Source organism: Chrysemys picta, chromosome 2 (assembly GCF_011386835.1).
Source record: "Chrysemys picta bellii isolate R12L10 chromosome 2, ASM1138683v2, whole genome shotgun sequence".
NCBI classification, from domain to species: Eukaryota; Metazoa; Chordata; order Testudines; family Emydidae; genus Chrysemys; species Chrysemys picta.
The window spans coordinates 13,300,397-13,318,800 of NC_088792.1; the positions used below are offsets into that span (position 1 = coordinate 13,300,397).

The following is an 18,404-nucleotide window of genomic DNA, read 5'->3' on the forward strand; positions in this document are numbered from 1 at the left end:
ATGACGCCTTTATTGCCAGACTCAGCAAAGAGACCAAGGCTCAAAAGAGCATGGGGACTGGATGGCACTTACATCAATTGGCATGTTAATGAGGACACAGGTGGAAGTGCCTCTTGCCTACAGCACTTGTGTTCCTTCTCAAAATGGAAAAACTAAACTAAACTAAATTCACTTGCTTTTTATGTACCGATGCTGAGTTCCGTTTCTGTCCTTGAAATCCAGAGGTTGGAGTCAATTCTTATTTCTTTGTAACCAGCCTACCTAACCCTACTGATCACCATTGCCTAACAGTACTTTCAAACTACTACTACTTGATCCCTAAAATTCCCAGAGGCTGTGCAATCTTAACATGCTCCACTGTTCTGTCTGACCCCATTCCAAAAATAAAATACTCTGTTTTTATAGTGACTGGTGCCATTGGCTGGTTATTAAGGCATTGTAAACAAATTGCAGTGAGATAAGTTTAGCCTTTGATTCAGTACTTCTGCTTCATTCACTGCTCTTGATGAACTTCTGTTGCCTTTATCTCCAGACAAATTGTACTTAGCATTGTGTTTTCACAGGGTATTGTAAAGGACTGGTGGTTAAACTCTTGCAGATATTGGTTTTAATCAGCTGTGACTTTTCTGAAGGCATTCTGAATTTCACAGAAGGAAGTAACACTGACATAGAAATGCACGGACCACTTATCTATCCACACTTGATCTAGATGTTTCATCTGGTTATGGGCTGAATAAGCAGTCAATGAATCTAGAAATGAGGCAATAATATGCAAGTATAAGTGTTATTTGCATGGCTTAAGACTGCAATGCATGCTTCGCCTTCTAGTATGAGGACTCTTCTCTTGCCTGATGATCCACCCCCATTGTGGCCCTGATCCCGAGCTGGCCCAAACTGAAGTCAATGGAGCTACACTGGATGTGCTTGAGCAATAGTTCTCCAACTGAGGTCTTGCAGCCCGTTCCTGATCATCCGTAGAATGAAAAATGTTAAGACCGGAGAATTGTGGGTTGGTCCCTGTGGGGTTTTAATGCACCTTGTGCAACTGTTGTGCTACATAATTGTCACATTGCATCCCTGGGTAGGTTGACAGAACTGGGGATTGAACCTGAGCCATGGGGAGTTATAAGCTTGGGCCTTCACTGCTTGAGCTAAAAGACCCTCATTTGTTAGTTCAAAGCCAGTGACAAACTCATGAACCCACCACTAGAGGGGGCCAGAGCCATACTGTGTAAGCACAGGTTACATGCAGAATAAATAATACATTATATCAAATAATGATGCAGTAAGCAGCTATACATACCGGTCCTATTATGTGGCTCACAAAATAATAATAATATATCCTGACCCCGGTCTATTACACCTAATTTTTTGGATGCATAATAATTCTAATTTCCAGTGCACTCCTGTTGCAGGACCTTGGATCTACCATATAAATACAATAATATTTTAAGGGGGGAAGGGAGAAATTATGCAGAATTATGCATGGAGACAACATCTAAATTAAAAGTATGTTTTAGAATATTTTTGCTTTAGGTATAAATGGTAAAACTGAGCAATTGGGACGTTTTTGTTTTTGATTTTAACTGGGAAATTTATAAAAACTGGCATCTTAGCACTTCCCATAGAGTGTGATAGATCCTCTGCAAACAATAATATTAGGTTAGTCATTTTCATAAGTGAGTTTCAGTATTCAGTTGATTGAAAATTGAACCATCCCTAAACAACATTGTCGCTGGATGTGATATTACACATAGATATAATGGACCAATTTTTCAGTTCATACCGGAGTTTAAATATTTTAGAATTTCCTATGTCCATTATGGTCTGTTCCTGAATAGAGGAGAATGGAGCCCATAGTCTGTTTAAAAAAAATACTTTGGGATAAGAGGTTATTATTATTACTATTGTTTGTATTATCGTAGCACCTATGCGCCCTAGTCATGAACCGGGATCCCATTTTGCTAGGTACTGTACAAACACAGAACAAAAAGACAGTGCTTGTCACAAAGAGCTTAACAATCTAAATAGACCAGACAGACCCTGAATGGGAGAAAGGGTAGAACACAGACGCACAGTGAACAATGTGGTGACAGCAAAGGGCATGTTAATGCCACAGTTTTGCAGAGTAGCGAGGGGAGAGAGTTAAGTTAGGCGAGCAACAGCTAAAACGGGGAGCTGTGAAGGGAAAGCAAGAGGGTGAGAAGAACAGGGCAGGGGAGAGGAGGGTAAAAGGGGAGGCATGAGTGAAGCTGAGGTGAAGAGACTGTATGCATTCAAGGCATTGGATGGGATTGCCAACGGGACCTAAGGGAGCTAGGCACCCAGCTTTCCTTGGTCCCTTTGAAAAATCCCATACATCATTACTGTATGTAACACAGAATCCCAACAACCAATTTTGTCCACATGGAAGAAAAACTTCTTATGAGTAAAGACCTTCTGCACTATTGCGCGTCAGCCTGGGGAGAATTTGTATACTAAAGTTAAAACCCCATGAAAACAGGGGCTTATAGTAGCAGTCCCGACCCCACGAATATTTTTGTCGTTGCTGTGCGCAATACTATCACAAAGTTGGACAGTGTTCCAACGTATGCAGTCTTGCCACTCAACTTCTTCTGTAAGTTAACATTTTTTAAGAGCACATTGAAGATGTGCCGAGTTTGATGGCAATTAATAAGAAATACGTTAGTGACGTCTCTCCTGGAATGTCAGTGATCTTTACTAGCAATGTCCAGTGGTTCCTGGTTATTACACTGCTCACAGTCCTCTTGCTGTTAGTGTTAGCTAGTGTATAACTCACTTGGTTGTTTCTACCTGTTGTCTCCCATCACTGCCCTAAATTGTAAGCTTATTTCTTTTAAATTACATGTGTGTGCAGTGCCTAGCACAACGGGGCCAGAATCTCTGACTGCGGCTTCGAGGAGCTACTAACATACAAATAAACTATTCATATGAATAGTTGTAATAAATATAGTCAATGCCACTCCGGCTCCAAATAATGCTTTAGAAGGAAAGAGCTGATCCTGAAAGATGCCGATTATCCCTTGTGAGCTCTTCAGCCCCCACAATTCTTGCTGAAGTCAGCAAGGGACCAACGACTAGTTTGGTAAATGCTCTTTCCCAACTTTTTATCCTGGAAGTAAGGTTTGTTGCATGTCATGCCATGCCCAAGTTGAATTTCTCACAAGATCCATTTCCTTGAGCATGGCAGAGTTGGGGTTAGCTCTCTGAAATTGACCAGTTCTGTATGTAAAGGCTTAGCAAAAGGCCATCCGAGTCAGTGGAAAACTTCATTGCCTTCAGTGGAGTTTGCATCCAGCCCTTGGATAGCATCCTGCCCTTAATTAACCAGAGCCCCCAATGCAATACTGCTGCCAGGCATAGCACCCTGATAGTGTATGCAACCTGCTTCCTTTCTGTGGTTTGTATACTCTTAAGAAAAGTGCCAACAGTCTAAGCATAATGTTAAGTTGGATGGACTGTTGAGACAACAAGATTGCTGGCTAATGTTATGAGTATTGGTTACACAGAAATATCCTCTAGGTATCAAGTCTGAAGTGACATAATCTATTGGGGGAGAGGGAAATATCTATACCGCTGATATCTTTCTTTTTATTATAGCAGTAGTGACCTCAGTGCAAGGCATTTCTGGGGGATTTGCTAAGATCTGTCCTTCAGTTCCTCCCAAGCAGTCGTTAATCCTGCAGACAATATCATTTGCCTTGATTGCCGTTGCTTAGTGATTGTAGCCCCATCAGCTTTCTCCAGAACTGCCGTACAGTCCATAACATTTGTCCAGGAAGTTTCCATCCCAGGTCGCTTGTGTTCAATCTCTCACAATTAAGCTCTGTAATTTTACATACTGACCCGTTCTTGGCTGAATATTGCATCCAATGTCTGAAACTGTATCAGCACATCTCAACTGTTACTGTTTTGTATGCTGGCTCATTGCATTTCAGTCACAACCATTTCCCATTTACTAAAAGGTTCTCAGTGCTTTGTTAATGTAAGCAGCATCTGAATGAGCTCTGCCCTGACATCCAGTGATAAACTGGGGTAAAAGACTACAGGAGCTGACTGTATTTGCATAAACACGCCTACTCTGCCGAGGTGAGCAACAGCTGGAGCTGCTTGGCCAAAATGACCCTTTTTGGCTGGTGTTGGGTTTCAAATCACACCTTGGCACGCCCACGGGTTTTCGCGTCCAGCAGACACCTGAGGATACCATTGTGGAGATCCTACGGGACATGGCCAAGATCGACTCCTCCCTACTGGCACCTTGGCAGAAGATCAATGGCTTGAACACCTTCCTAATCCCCTGTATTTCATTTGTCCTGATGGGATCTGCCATGGCGAAGGTACCTAGGGTGAGCAAGTGTGAAAAATCAGGACAGGGGGTGCGGGGGTAATAGGCGCCTATAAAAGAAAATTCCCCAAATATCGGGAATGTCCCTATAAAATAAAGACATCTGGTCACCCTAAAGGTACCTCTCAATAAGACGGACACCACCATAAGGCAGTTAGTGAAGGAGTGGATGTTTCTTCCCCAGAGGGCCAGTAATGAACTGGTGTGCATCTCACACAGGCAGGGGGCGCCAACATCCCTCAAATGGGTAATGTATGCGACTCAGCACAGAGTATTGTGAGGCTTAATTAGGACCTGATTCTGCAATCCTTACTTTGAATATCATTTACTCAAGTAAATAACTCCACTGAAAAAGTTATTGGAGTCACATGCCCTTTAATAACAGTTTGCACCTCTACAGCACCATTCAGCAAAGGATCTTGAAGAAGTTTTGCAAACGTTTGGGAACCAAGGGCCCTATTCTGCCACCTTAGTCTTGCTGAGTCATGCTCACAGGCTAGCTCCATTGGCTTCTGATGAAGTACCACATAGAAGGTGCTCGACACTTTATGGGATTTGGACCTTTTGTTTTGCATGCTCTTAATTTTGCTTGTAACGATACCTGTACCAAACCATTGTCTCCATCCTATGTAGCATCTACTCCATTTATCTGCATAAAATCGTCTCCTCTAGCCAGCATTGGCCAGCAGTACTCAGTGTTGTAAGTTTTCTCCAAAGCACACTCCGCTTTGGTGAGACTAATGGGAACATGCTGAATAATCATCTTAAAGCCAAGAGCCTGCCTGCTGCCTGCAGCAGGTCTGAAGCAGACAGCGAAGGTCTAAAGCAGACAGCGAGGAGAGGGGCAGTAATGGAAACTGCATCCACAATTCCCACCAGGAGCATGAAAGGAAAGGCTATTTATGGGTCAACAAGATAACTGTCCCCATCTTCTACATACAACTAAACAATGAGAGCTGCAAGCAACAGGACACCAGCCACCACTAAGTGCCACTGAGTAAAACAAAGTTGTCAGGCATCAACAGAGCAGGACATAATTATCCTGAAACCAGGGCTGGCTCCAGCATTTCTGCCACCCCAAGCAAAAAAAAAGCCGCAATTGGCGGCGGCAGTTCAGCGGCAGGTCCTTCGCTCCTAGAGAGAGTGAGGGACCTGCCGCCCCTGAATTGCCGCAGGTGCCGCCCCTCTCCCTTGGCCACCCCAAGCACCTGCTTGTTAAGCTGGTGCCTGGAGCCGGCCCTGCCTGAAACACAATGCCTTGACTTCCCATTAATGGCCTTTCTCATTGTCTACCTACATACTTATGTAGGGCAGATAACTAGCAACAGGAACTGGGATAGCTCAGTGGTTTGAGCATTGGTCTGCTAAACCCAGGGTTGTGAGTTCAATCCTTGAGGGGGCCACTTGGGGATCTGGGGCAAAATCAGTACTTGGTCCTGCTAGTGAAGGCAGCGGGCTGGACTCGATGATCTTTCAAGGTCCCTTCCAGTTCTAGGAGGTGGGATATCTCCATTAATTTCATTTCAATTACGTTTCCTTTACCCTTTCTGTCAGCAGTTTCTTTTTTATTTCACGTTAACTGGCGTCTCCAGAATAGATCTTTTTAGCTAAGAGCAGATCTGTCATCTTGTGACAGATGCATAGTCATGGTTGCTTAATGCACTACTGGAAGGCACTCAGATATCATGGCAATGAACACAGTATAAAAACCTATATAGGATAGAATAGAAGAGAGCTGCCATCAGTGGGCTTTATTGACTGATGTGCACAATATTTGCACTGAAAGCCAAAGCCATGTTAAAGTGAGCTGGGTTTCACTATCACCTTCTGGAAAAGTCCTATAGAATTTTAAGAGATTGTAAAGATGATGCTCTAAAAGCCTATAGAATTTAATAGGGAGTTAATTGCCCTTTTCTAGCTTTTCTTTCATTTTCTCTAGAATTCAATAGCAAGGATATAAAGCTTAAATTCTATAACATGATACAAATGTTCTGTTATAGGCAGCACAGGTACTGCACTGAATGAGGCCGATGTCCTAAGGAAAAAATAGTGTGATTTAATTAGCCTTGATCATAATGCATTTGCATAAGAGGGCTGAATTAAGGTTGCCCAGGCAACCTTAACACTAGCATATCCTAACTTTTCAGAGCTTGTCTTTGCAACCTTAACATTATTTAAACGTAGGTGATTTTTTTCTGTCTGTAGTATTATGATTTATTATTTTTATTGCAGTGATGTGTCCAGGCCCCAATTGAGAGCAGGGCCCCATTGTGTTACTGTGCTTTTATATAGTATCTAAGAGACAGACTCTACCCTGACGTGTTTACAGTCCAAGTAGACAAGACTTACAAGGTGTGGGATGAGACAAAGTCATGGAGAGGGGAGGTGACTTGCCCAAGGTCATACGGCAGCTCAGTGGTAGAGCTAGGAATAAAACTCAGAGCTGCTGCAACCCAGTCCAGTGCTTACCCACTGGCCAATCTGCCTTTCGATTGAAAACGTTGCTATTTTCTATCAAATTCTGTAAGACTTTTCCATAAGGGCAAGTTTGAAACTTGAGAACATGAAACATTTCAGTGATGACGTCTGAACCACCTGCCCTGAATGGAGCTACATCGATTCACCTCAGCTGAGGATCAGGACTGGTATGCACATTTCTGATGAAAATAGATCTAGACGTGGAGTAGCACTGACGGCTTCCCTTGCAGAAGAGGTCAAGTCCTGCAGTCCTTACGCAGCCCTTACACAGGAGTATGGCCTGCCGGTGGAGTTAGTGAAGGCTTCAAGATGTGGTCATTTGTTTGGAAGTGGCTGTCACTTTATCTGCTTTGTAAAACTGAGTGTCTGTGGGCCAGAGGTTGAAGTTGCAGTGAAGAACTCCTCCTCCTCCCATGGAAATCAACTGTAGAAGAATAGAACGCTGGGTGATTGTGGCAGCAGCCACCATGTTATTAATAACTTGATTTGTTTCCCATAAATGTGTCATTTTCATATAGCCCTGATTGTAACACATGCAGCGGGGTTCTGTTGCCATACAAAATGTTTCATCGCTTGATAAAGGCAATCAGAACTACCTCCCTGCACCAGGGTGTATAGACTCAGGCACGAACTCAGCACCCTGTCACTCAACTCCCCACCAGTTTATATCAATTGGGCGCTGATTAAAAGACAGGCTGCTGGTAGAGGAGTCCAATTCACTAAGTAGAGCTACAGCTGAGAGGCTAATTAATGGGGAAGCAACCCCAGCAGCTGGCACTGTATAAGCAGACAAGAAGGAAGTGTTAGGGAAGAGTAGGGAACCTGAAGGAAAACAGATAGTCAGGGCTTACTGCTGGTGCTACTACTGTTCCCTGCCCTTCCCTTCCCTTCCCCAGAGGTAAGTGGGAAGAGCTGGTTAGGGACTGTAGATAACACTACAGGCTGTGGCCTGCTGCAAGAATAGACTAAAGCTTGATGGTGGTTAGGTTGTTGTGGTGAGTGACTGCGGCAGGAAAGGCCTCTCAGGGCACCACCCTCGAAACACAATATGTGATGGAGCTTAACCTCAGTGAGGCAATGGAAGGACCCTAGTTAGTTATGCTCTGCACGAGGGAGGGGATTAATTGCCTCCTGGCCAGAGAAGATGGAACTAAGCTGTAGAAAGAGCTGAGGGAGCTCAGCTGAGGGTGAGGAGACCCATGAAGGAGGAGTGAGGGAGAAGTCCCTCTCCCTGGGAAGGTCTGGAGGAAAGGCCAGTAGTTGGGATAGGCTGTGGCCAGAAAGCAGAGCTGCAGAAGCAGGTTAACTCCTGTGGTGGAGCCCTGAGCGAAGGTCACTGAGGACCAGGGAATGAGACAAAAGCCCATGAAGGGCGGAAGGCTAATGGACTTGGACTCCCAGCAGGAGAGAGCTTGGGGGGAGGAATCGAAGTTGAACCCAGGAGGGGCAAAGAACCTTTGGTTTAGAGCTGAGGCCTGTAAGGGGACTGAATTGTTGAGTGACTTAGCCAGAGGGCTGAGACACAGAGGAGTCAGCAAGAGAGTCTGGCAAAGAGGGACTGGTTGTCACAGCTCAGAAAGTGGCTACTAGAGGGGTATGAGAGGCTTGGTCTTGTATAGCAAATTAAATCCTAGCTGTGTTCCTGGAAAAATCTCCCCAACCAATGATCTGTTTTTATTTTAGATACGTTTCTGTCCAATGCAGTCCACCTGGCAGTGCGCACAGCTTGATTTTCTTTGTTACTGCATGGCAGTTACGGGCACTTTGTCTTGAAGATTTTGTTCTGTGTCAAACTGCATGCATATTGAATGGTCTTAATTTGTGTGCTCATCAGTTCAATACTGCACGCCCTATTCATCCTGAGTGTAACTCAAATGGCTTCATTGGAGTTATTTAAAGGATGGATTTGGAGCGATGTCATCGCTGTATCTGGCCCAATATAACACACAAGACTTGTAAGAAAAAAATCACTGACTGTTTCTAAGACCACCTGCTACCAATCAGAGTGGCAAGTATCTGAAGGGTAGGCTCTAGACTGAATGGGAGCGAATGCCAAGATTTTAATGCTGTTCCCAAATCAGCGAACGTCACACTCAGAACTGACTACCTAAATTACTTGACTGATCTTATGCATAGAAATCCTCTGTCTTTTTATCAAAGGAAATGGTAAATCTGCATAAGTGTGGTTTTTTTCTATTTCTTCTCCCTTCTGTAAAGCCCATCTCTTGGCATCAACAGGTGCTCTCTTTGTGCTCATCTTTGTCTGTGTTACAGTGCAATGTGGCAGAAAGTCTGCCGTTAATTAACTAAATACATGTTAGAGGGTTAGGGGTTGTCCATATGTACAGTGCTACAGTGACGCAGCTGCACAAGTTCAGCTGTGCCGCTGTAACATTTCAGTGAAAATGCTCCTACATCGATTGCAGAGCTTCTCCTCCGTGTTGTTAATCCACCTCCACAACAGACGGTAGCTGTGTCGACGGGAGACGCCCTCCCATCGACTTAGCACTGTCTACACCGGGGCTTTGGTCAGTTTAACTGTGTCGCTCTGAGATGTAGATTTTTTTTTTTTTCCCCACATCCCTGAGCAACTGTTATACCAATCTAAGTTTGTACTGTAGACCTGACCTTAGGACGCAACAACCAAAACAACTATCTTCTGTCTTCCATCTGTAGACATTTCTCTGTTTAGACTGTAAGCTTGTCACATTGTCATCTGACTGATTTTTGAAATGCATGGATCTTTTTTTGGAACCATATAAAAAATGAAATAACCAGTTTTGTTCTGAATTGGTATTTTTCACTCAAACTTCCCGAAGGAAGGAAAAATGCCAAATATCTCTGTTGTGTAGGGAGGAAATATTTCTAAAAATGGATGTTTCCCCTCTGACTAAAAATCTTTCTCTCAGAAATGAAGCGAAAGGTCTGCATTAGCCATTTGGGACATGAAGATATAGCTAAAAATGATCACTAAACCTGCAAGGGTCTGAAGTAACCTCCCTATTTTGCGAGTTTGCTGGCATGGGAAAACTGCAGTGAATTTCTGTAACCAGAAGTAAGATTAAAAGGAAAATTTAAAGCTGAACCAAAGACAGAAGTACAAATGGCAATAAAATGACTTGGAGGCAGAGCCTAACAAAAGCTTTTAATTCAAAAAGGGGGGGGGGGGGGAAGATGTGCTTTGAAATGAAGTGTGAGCAGTGAGAAACCTGGACAGAAGTGAAGTGATTGGAAGGGACCCAGAACGTTTCAAGAAGCCGATAGGCTGTTACGGAGCTGATTCTCCCCTTACGTCACTAGCGTGGTTTGAGTGGAGTTATGCTGCAGTTCAGAGGAATTATTTCAGCGATGTTCGTTCTCTGGCCTGTGTTATGGAGGAGGTCAGACTATGAGATGATCACTGTGGTCTCTTCTGGTCTTAGAATCTGTTCATCATTTACCTGGCATCAAAGCCAAGCTCTGTATTTATAGATCTGGATACAGCCCCTTACAAAAGGAGACTGAGAAACAAAATTGTGGGTAAAGCAAAAGCCCTGTGTCCAGGGCAAAATGAGTTAGTGGTTACAATCTAGTTTCCAATGGATGATAAGCCACATGACAAAAAGCACCATACTCACTGGACCTTGTTGCAACCCTTGGCAGCAGAAAGATTTGGGCATGGAGAAGGAATTGCGTTCCCATCCGGGCACATGCTCCTTCCTGGTCAGGATTGAGGAACCCTGGGGGGCTTGTATAGTGGAAGCTGTCTAAGTGGGCTGTCTGCTAAATTACAGAGAGCATTTGCTATTACAGTCCGCCAGTGCTCTTGTTTTCCTTTAGGCGTATCGTTGTTAAAACAGGACTAATAGTCTTCTCCCCGGGGGAAGGGTCTCTTTGGATTTTGGCTATCCTTGCAACATCTTAGCTTCTTCTATTTGGACGATTGCTTTAGGAAATTTTGATAACTTCTTATTAATCTTGTTTGTTTTGGTAGTGCTGAAGAGCCAACCGAGAATGAGGCCCCACTGTGCTAGAGGCTGTACAAACACAGAGTAGTAGATAGTCCCTGCCCCCAAAGAGCTTACAGTCTAAACAGACATTAGGAAACTTGCCCTCGTATCTTTCTAATTGGTGTGCAAGCTCTGCCAGCGTTGGATCAAATTTAACCCTGGCAGAGGGAGGAGTAATGTAGGTCGCTGTCAGCACCACCCAAGCCCATTGCACTAGAGGAAAGATTCACATCTCTGCAGGGCAGCAGTGGTGTCCAGCACTTCCTTGGACTGGGAATATGCTAGGAGGCTGCTCTAAATTGTGTGGCAGGGGAGGGAGGGAATGCAGTGAGCATACACCGATCTCTTTGCATGCTGCAGCCCATTTCCTTGAGGGTGCCTGACTAAGTCTGTGGGCTGGTGGCCTCACCCTTTCTTGCCCCTTTTGAGGTGGGTTGCTAAGGCCTTGGCTACACTCGCGGATTCACACTTGTGAAGCACGAGTGTAGTCGCGCCGCAAGAGCTCTCTTGCAGCGCTGCAAGTACTCCACCTCTCTGATTACACTGGCGCTTTACAGCACTGCACTCGCTGCGCTCAGGGGGGGGTGTTTTTTCACACCCCTGAGTGCAGCAAGTTCAGCGCTGTGAATTGCCAGTGTAGCCAAGGCCTAAGGCATAGGTGCAGCATGTTGTGGGGAGGGATAGTTCAGTGGTTTGAGCATTGGCTTACTAAACCCAGGGTTGTGAGTTCAATCCTTAAGGGGGCTATTTGGGGATTTAGTTGGGGATTGGTCCTGCTTTGAGCAGGGGGTTAGACTAGATGACCTCCTGAGGTCCCTTCCCACCCTGATAGTCTATGAAAGCAGGGTTTACTTTTGTTTCAGCCTTCTGCATGGGGTGTGCAAAGGGAAGGATTGGGTTGTCAGGTGTCCGGTTTTCGACCGGAATGTCTTGTGGAAAAGGGACCCTGGCGGCTCCGGTCAGCACAGCTGATTGGGCCCTTAAAGTTTGGTTGGCCTCAGCGGCCGGCATGTATTGTATTATGCTTAATGTAATATTTAGAATTACATTACTGCATTTCCCTACATCTGTAGGGGTTTTTTTTTTTTTTTTTTTTTCTCTACAAACCATGAGTATCCTCTGTGACCATGTACTTGCGTATATCCAAGATTGTTCCATCCATCTTTGAATCAGCAGACATATAATACCCCGTGTTCTTAGGGTTATTGAATATTTTGTTCATCCTGTGGTATAATAACATGGGGGATTTTATAACAGGAAAATAGACTTGACTTTACAGAAATTGAGAGTGTTAAAAGGAAAAATAACCCCTTCCTTACCTAAAACCTTTTTAAAGTTTAAATTTTGAAAACAAACTGTGGCTCAGGATATCAGACTGGTTTAAAGCAGGTGTAGGCTAAGAAGAGTCCTGAATATTTAACTCTTCAGTCTGGAGGCACGATTTTGACAAGTGACTTCATGTTTTGTGCCTGCAGCTTAGACAGCAAGTTACCTGGCCGCACTCGCAATTTGAGTAGTCAGACGCATGGATGGCAAAACTATACCCATGATTACGTGTGCCTACCAAATTCAGCAGCGAGTTGACTGAAATGTCTGCAAAGTTTTGTCCATACACTGACATCCCAGTGTTTGAAAATGTGACGCGACAGCACAGGCTGCAGGAGCTGTTTGTGATGAGACTGACATCCAGGAAGGATTTAAATTTCTAAAAGGTAGCAGCTTTCAGGGGCTGCTAGATTTAATGTCACAGGCAAGGTTTTGCTGTCAACACAACAGGGGTAAATCCAGGTTAGAGCCCTGCACAGGACTATTTTTTTTAAATCTCGCTCCAGTCCCGCCTTGCAATACCCACTCCCACCCGCTGCCGCATTGCTTCTTGCAGTTTTATCCCACTCCCACCTGCAAAATCCTTAGATCCTGTAAATCCTGCAAGAGAGAGATTCCCCCATGATACTAAAAAAAAAAAGAAAAGCCAGTTAATATATTGTATACATAGACAGAATTCAGACACAATTTTTACCACTAAAAGAATAAAACAAATCTTGCTTAAACCATGTAAAAAATACTTTAACTCCCATTATAATCGACATCAAATCTCTTTCTATCCCTCACTTAAATTTACATATTAAAACCTTTATTTAAAAAAAAAAAGATTTTGTATTTTCCCGCAAATTACCAGAGACTGGTTTGTTTGTTTGGGGTTTTTTTGCCCACCCAATGCTGCCTGCAACAAATCACATTTTATGTGCTCCCACTATTATAGCAGCAGATTCTGCGGGAATCCTAGTCCTGCCGCAGGGCTCTAATCTGGGGTAACTGCACTGGTCTCAGTCAAGTGTAGCTGAGATCAGAATCTGACTTTATTCTTGTGGGTTTTTTGTGGGTTTTTCCTCCCTGCTGTCAATGCCCAGGGCCCAATTCTGATCTTGCATTGGTATAAACAGTGACTAACTCCATTTAATTTCAGACAATGGATTTACATCTTTCAGCCCTTCCCTCTCTCCTGCTTTTGGAATGGGAATTTCCAACCACAGCTAAGTGAGTTAGGAACACACAAACCAAAGTCAATGGGACTTGGGTGGGAGATGTTCAAAGGCTCAAGTGCTGCACCGGTGGCACTCAGCTTCTCTTGGCTGTCACTGGATTTAGCCCCCTGAATGCTATTTGACTTGGTAAATGTGCTCTTGTGCTCCTAAGTCACTCAGGCCCAGTTCCTCGTGGGTATTTAGTGCTTAACTCCCAGAGCTAGGTAACTAAATAGCTTTGAGGATCTTGGCTTCAGGTGGGTCCTTTGCTCCTTTCTTTTGCTTCACTGTCTAATCTCCAGCCATGGCTCACTCCTTACGTGTGCTACCTACTGAGTGAAAAGTCAGCCCAGACACTGGCCTAAGTTATTGACTTTTGCAGAGCTTTAGCTGAGACCAGAGGGTTTATTTCCATTGAGCACCAGTGCTTTGCTCAAGTCCTGACATGGTCACGTTCCCATTGACCTCAGTAGAAGTTTTTCTGAGTAGAGGCGTCCGCCTCTGACCCATTCCCTTCAGGCTTTTCTAGGTCAGGGTCCCCTAATAGAATTCCAGCACACACGCCTCTCTCCCTGCTGCTGTGTGAATCAGCGTGTATTGCCTGAGTTCTATTCTGCTTTATTGGCAGGTAATAAAGAACAGCTACGCCTGCCATTCTTGCCACTCATCTCTCTGTGTTCGGCAATTGCAGCAAATGACTAATTGAATTCTGAATTTCAGTGGAGAGGCAATTACGATAAAGATCCGACATCATTATCAGGCAGGGGCTTGAAGACATTAGGGACGGGGTTAGTCACTACATTAGACATCTCCGTGGCTCTTGTATGCTTTCCGAGCAAGAACTGCGATTCTGAATTGCACTCGAAACCTGGATAATGAATTTTTCTCTCCCAGCTTTAATGCCGTGTAATTGCCCAACACCATTAATTGAAAATTTTGAAGGTTAATGAGATACTGGGCCAGTGGGAGAACTGTTTACTTTGATTTTAATCTCGCCAATTTTCATTTTGATATATATCTTGTTCATGAAAATGAAAGGAGACCTATCTGCAGCTTACAGTCATGGTGAATATCAGGACCTCAACCGCTAGCCTATAACCATATTGCTATGGCAGGGGAAAATCCAATGCATTAACCTGGAAGAAACACCCAGTGTGCTTAACTGATCTGTACAATTAAGAGGGAGGACCTTTGTGGGGCCAGCAGGGGTTCCACAGTCTTCCCAGTGTTAAGACTTGAAAAGTTGTGAGACAGACTCGTAGATAGTTTAGGCCAGAAGGGGCCATTGTGATTATCTAGGCCGGTGGTTGTCAATCTCCGGCCCAATCAGCACAGAGATGCAGCCCATGTGATATCCTCAGAGCCATAGAGGTAGTATTGGATGAAGCCCACATAACACACATGTGACCCACAATGGTAAATAAGTTGAGAACCACTAATCTAGTCTGACCACACAACACAGGCCATGGACTCATAGAGCCATAGGGTTAGAAGGGACCACAGGGGTCAGCTAGTCTAACCCCCTGCCAAGATGCAGGATTTGTTGTGTCTCAGCCATCCAAGACAGATGGCTCTCCAGCCTCCTTTTGAAAACCTCCAGCGAAGGAGCTTCTATGACTAGTAATTTCTGCATCAAACCCGTAACATCTGTTTGAGCTAAGGCATATCTTTTTAGAAAGACATCCCATCTTCCAGTGATGGCATGGTTAAATCAAGGCTCTATATTGTTCTAAAAATCTGTCTTTCGGAATCTTTCTTAGGGATCCAGGAATTTGACTGGGGTGGAGGGGTCCGGTTCGTGTGGGAAGGAACTGCTCTTTACATTAGGGCCAATAAAGTTTTTGTTGTTCAAATAGAAATAAGTAACATGAACTTTATCTGGAATAAGTAACAGAGGGTCCTGTGGCACCTTTAAGACTAACAGAAGTATTGGGAGCATAAGCTTTCGTGGGTAAGAACCTCACTTCTTCACACGCAAGTAATGGAAATTTCCAGAGGCAGGTATAAATCAGTATGGAGATAACGAGGTTAGTTCAATCAGGGAGGGTGAGGTGCTCTGCTAGCAGTTGAGGTGTGAACACCAAGGGAGGAGAAACTACTTCTGTAGTTGGATAGCCATTCACAGTCTTTGTTTAATCCTGATCTGATGGTGTCAAATTTGCAAATGAACTGGAACTCAGCAGTTTCTCTTTGGAGTCTGGTCCTGAAGATTTTGTGCTGTAAGATGGCTACCTTTACATCTGCTGTTGTGTGGCCAGGGAGGTTGAAGTGTTCTCCTACAGGTTTTTGTATATTGCTATTCCTGATATCTGACTTGTGTCCATTTATCCTCTTGCGTAGTGACTGTCCAGTTTGGCCAATGTACATAGCAGAGGGGCATTGCTGGCATATGATGGCATATATAACATTGGTGGACGTGCAGGTGAATGAGCCGGTGATGTTGTAGCTGATCTGGTTAGGTCCTGTGATGGTGTTGCTGGTGTAGATATGTGGGCAGAGTTGGCATTGAGGTTTGTTGCATGGGTTGGTTCCTGAGTGAGAGTTGTTACGGTGCGGTGCGTGGTTGCTGGTGAGAATATGCTTACGGTTGGCAGGTTGTCTGTGGGCGAGGACTGGCATGCCTCCCAAGGTCTGTGAAAGTGAGGGATCATTGTCCAGGATGGGTTGTAGATCACTGATGATGGGTTGGAGAGGTTTAAGCTGAGGACTGTAGGTGATGGCCAGTGGAGTTCTGTTGGTGAATCTTGGGAACAGCCATGGGGACCTACATAGATGTGGTCACGACGGGGTAGCAGTGCAGGGGGAGCAAAGGATCCTATCTTAGTAGAGGATCCCTAGCGGCAAAAGTCCATGGAAGGGGGTGGGAGGGATGGAGATGTTGGCAGCAGAAAGCCACTTTTCCCTCCTATGTGAGGAACTAGCACCGCCCAAAAGGGGCCAGCGCTGACCGGGAAAGCAGCAAAACCCAGTGACTAGGGAGTGGGCTAATTGTCGCCTAGCCTAATAATCCTGGAATAAAACAAAACCAAAAGAATTAGGGAAATGTTACCAATTCCTCGTGGCAGTGGTTGGTTAGTTGACTCTCTTTATGCCTGGCAAGTATTGACAAAGAAAGTGGACTTGGTTTGAGCAGGCATGTGGGGAGGTCTGGACTATCTAAACTACTGTCAGGCTAGAGCTCTGTTGGGGGGCGTTAAATAGATTCTGAGAGATCATCAGTTAAAGCTGGTTCTTTGGCTTTCAACTGTTTACAGTGAAGCAATGGGAAGAGGTAATGGCATGAGGAATACACCAGCTACAATAAGTTGCTGACTACTTTCCTTTTCCCTGGGTTTAGTTTAATGATAGGATGCACTTGTGTGTGCTGGAGAGGCGATAATGCAGTGGGGAATTGTGAATTACGGTGAGGTGTGATAACAGCTAAAGTGGCATGGTTGCTGTGCATATCTGTATCTTTAGCATAATAGCAAGACAGATTGTTTTCATTCATTAGCGGCAGATGAGTCTTGCAAGACATTGTTGACTCTATTTGTCAGGAGAGCACTCCAACATCTTAAGCGATGGCAGTTTTCTGCCAGGATCAAGGAGGTGCCATTTATTTTTTAAAACAGTGTTTAAATCTCCTTCATGCTTCAGACATCTTCGCTCACACTCTTTATGGATGTCCATACAACCATTTTTGGTGTGCATTTGCATGGTTGCTGTGATCAAGTACTTACACATAGAGGTTTTAACAGCATGCCTAACTACTACTGAGTGTATTCCCCTGATTCTTTTGGTAGAATTACTGTAATTGTGCCTATCTGTGCGTCTCCCAAAGGGCCTTTGTCCATTGAAATGCTGGCTCTAAAACTTTAAGCATTAGAGCCTTCTTCTATTAGGCTGTGGAATAGTTTCTCAAGGCACCTGGTAATGTGTAAGGATAGGAATATGGTTTCCTTAAATCTGCAACAGGAAGCGAGCCAGAACGGAGCTGGAGAAGGTTCTAGGCAGGAGCTGTATAGTGAGGAGAGAGACAAAATCACTTCAGTGATAAATCTGTTTTCCTTGTTCAAATGTCCCTTGTCCTGTGCAGTGGCAGCTCTTGTACAGACGTGTTGGGGCTCCACCAAAATACACAAAAGCGCACATGGGTGTCAGGGTTTGTGGGGGGAGGGGGGTTGGGACTGGGATGTGAACACAGAATAGATACACTCCAACTGCCCTGGGTAGACAGAGTAACGCTTCAGTGTGCTGTACAGTCACCACAGACTGTGGCTTGGGTGGTGAATCCAGACTCCACATCCCTGCGGTTTGCTTCCCATCAGTCCTTGCCTGCACAGCCTGTGCGGGAGGAGAAGCTGGAGGGCAAATTGACAAGGAGCTGGGGGATGCCCTGGGGAAGCAGGAAGATAGGCCAGACAAGCCACTCCCCTGAGCTGGGAAATCTGTCACTCCTGGCCCAGAGGAGGGCAGGGGGAGGCCTAGGGAGTTTGGGAGGTGGTGCAGCCTGTGTGGGGAAGGGTCAGGGAGTAAGCCCCAGGGACTGGGAGAAGGGAGGAGTTAGGGTGAAGGGAGGAGAGAGTCCGCCAGGGCTAAGCAGCATGGGAATTAGGGGGAAGAGGTCCCGGAGGTCTGGGGCTAAGTGGGGAGTTCTGGTGTGGGGGAGCCCCAGGGGTGTCTGCAATGCCCCACTTGCCCCAAAGTTCACCAACCACCACTGGTTCAGTGCTGGGAGAAAGCGACTCTTTCTGTGATTCTTTACCTTTGCCACATGACTGTAGGAGCCCCAAATCTGGAAGTCTTTAAAATTAACTGCAAAGTGTATTTTATGGCACAATCTTGCATTGACACCGGGTGACCCAATAGGTTTTGAGAGTTGATCAACAACCAAAACTATTTGGATCATTTTTATTAAAAATGTTCTAGGGTTTTTTGTTTGGAGGCAGGGTAGTTTTTGATGAATTTAGATTATTTTCAATTAATTTTAAAACATTTTGACCAGCTCTTCTGATTTCTGTGACATTATATTTAAAGGCCATGTTTTTGAAGGACCCTTAAAATGCA

General features: G+C 44.7%; 1 protein-coding gene across 9 annotated transcripts in view; it reads left to right on the forward strand.

Annotated features, from left to right (window-relative positions):
* CRHR2 (corticotropin releasing hormone receptor 2) overlaps nucleotides 1–18,404 on the forward strand; it is a 268,734-nt gene that overhangs the window by 122,798 nt on the left and 127,532 nt on the right. For 2 of the 9 annotated variants that reach the window (XM_065582671.1, XM_065582673.1), the window contains exon 1: nucleotides 7,602–7,742. The exons of the other annotated variants lie outside the window; for them this stretch is intronic. The gene's annotated coding sequence lies outside the window, so the exon portion shown is untranslated. Of the gene's footprint in view, nucleotides 1–7,601; nucleotides 7,743–18,404 lie in introns of those variants that run through there. 9 annotated transcript variants of the gene reach the window in all.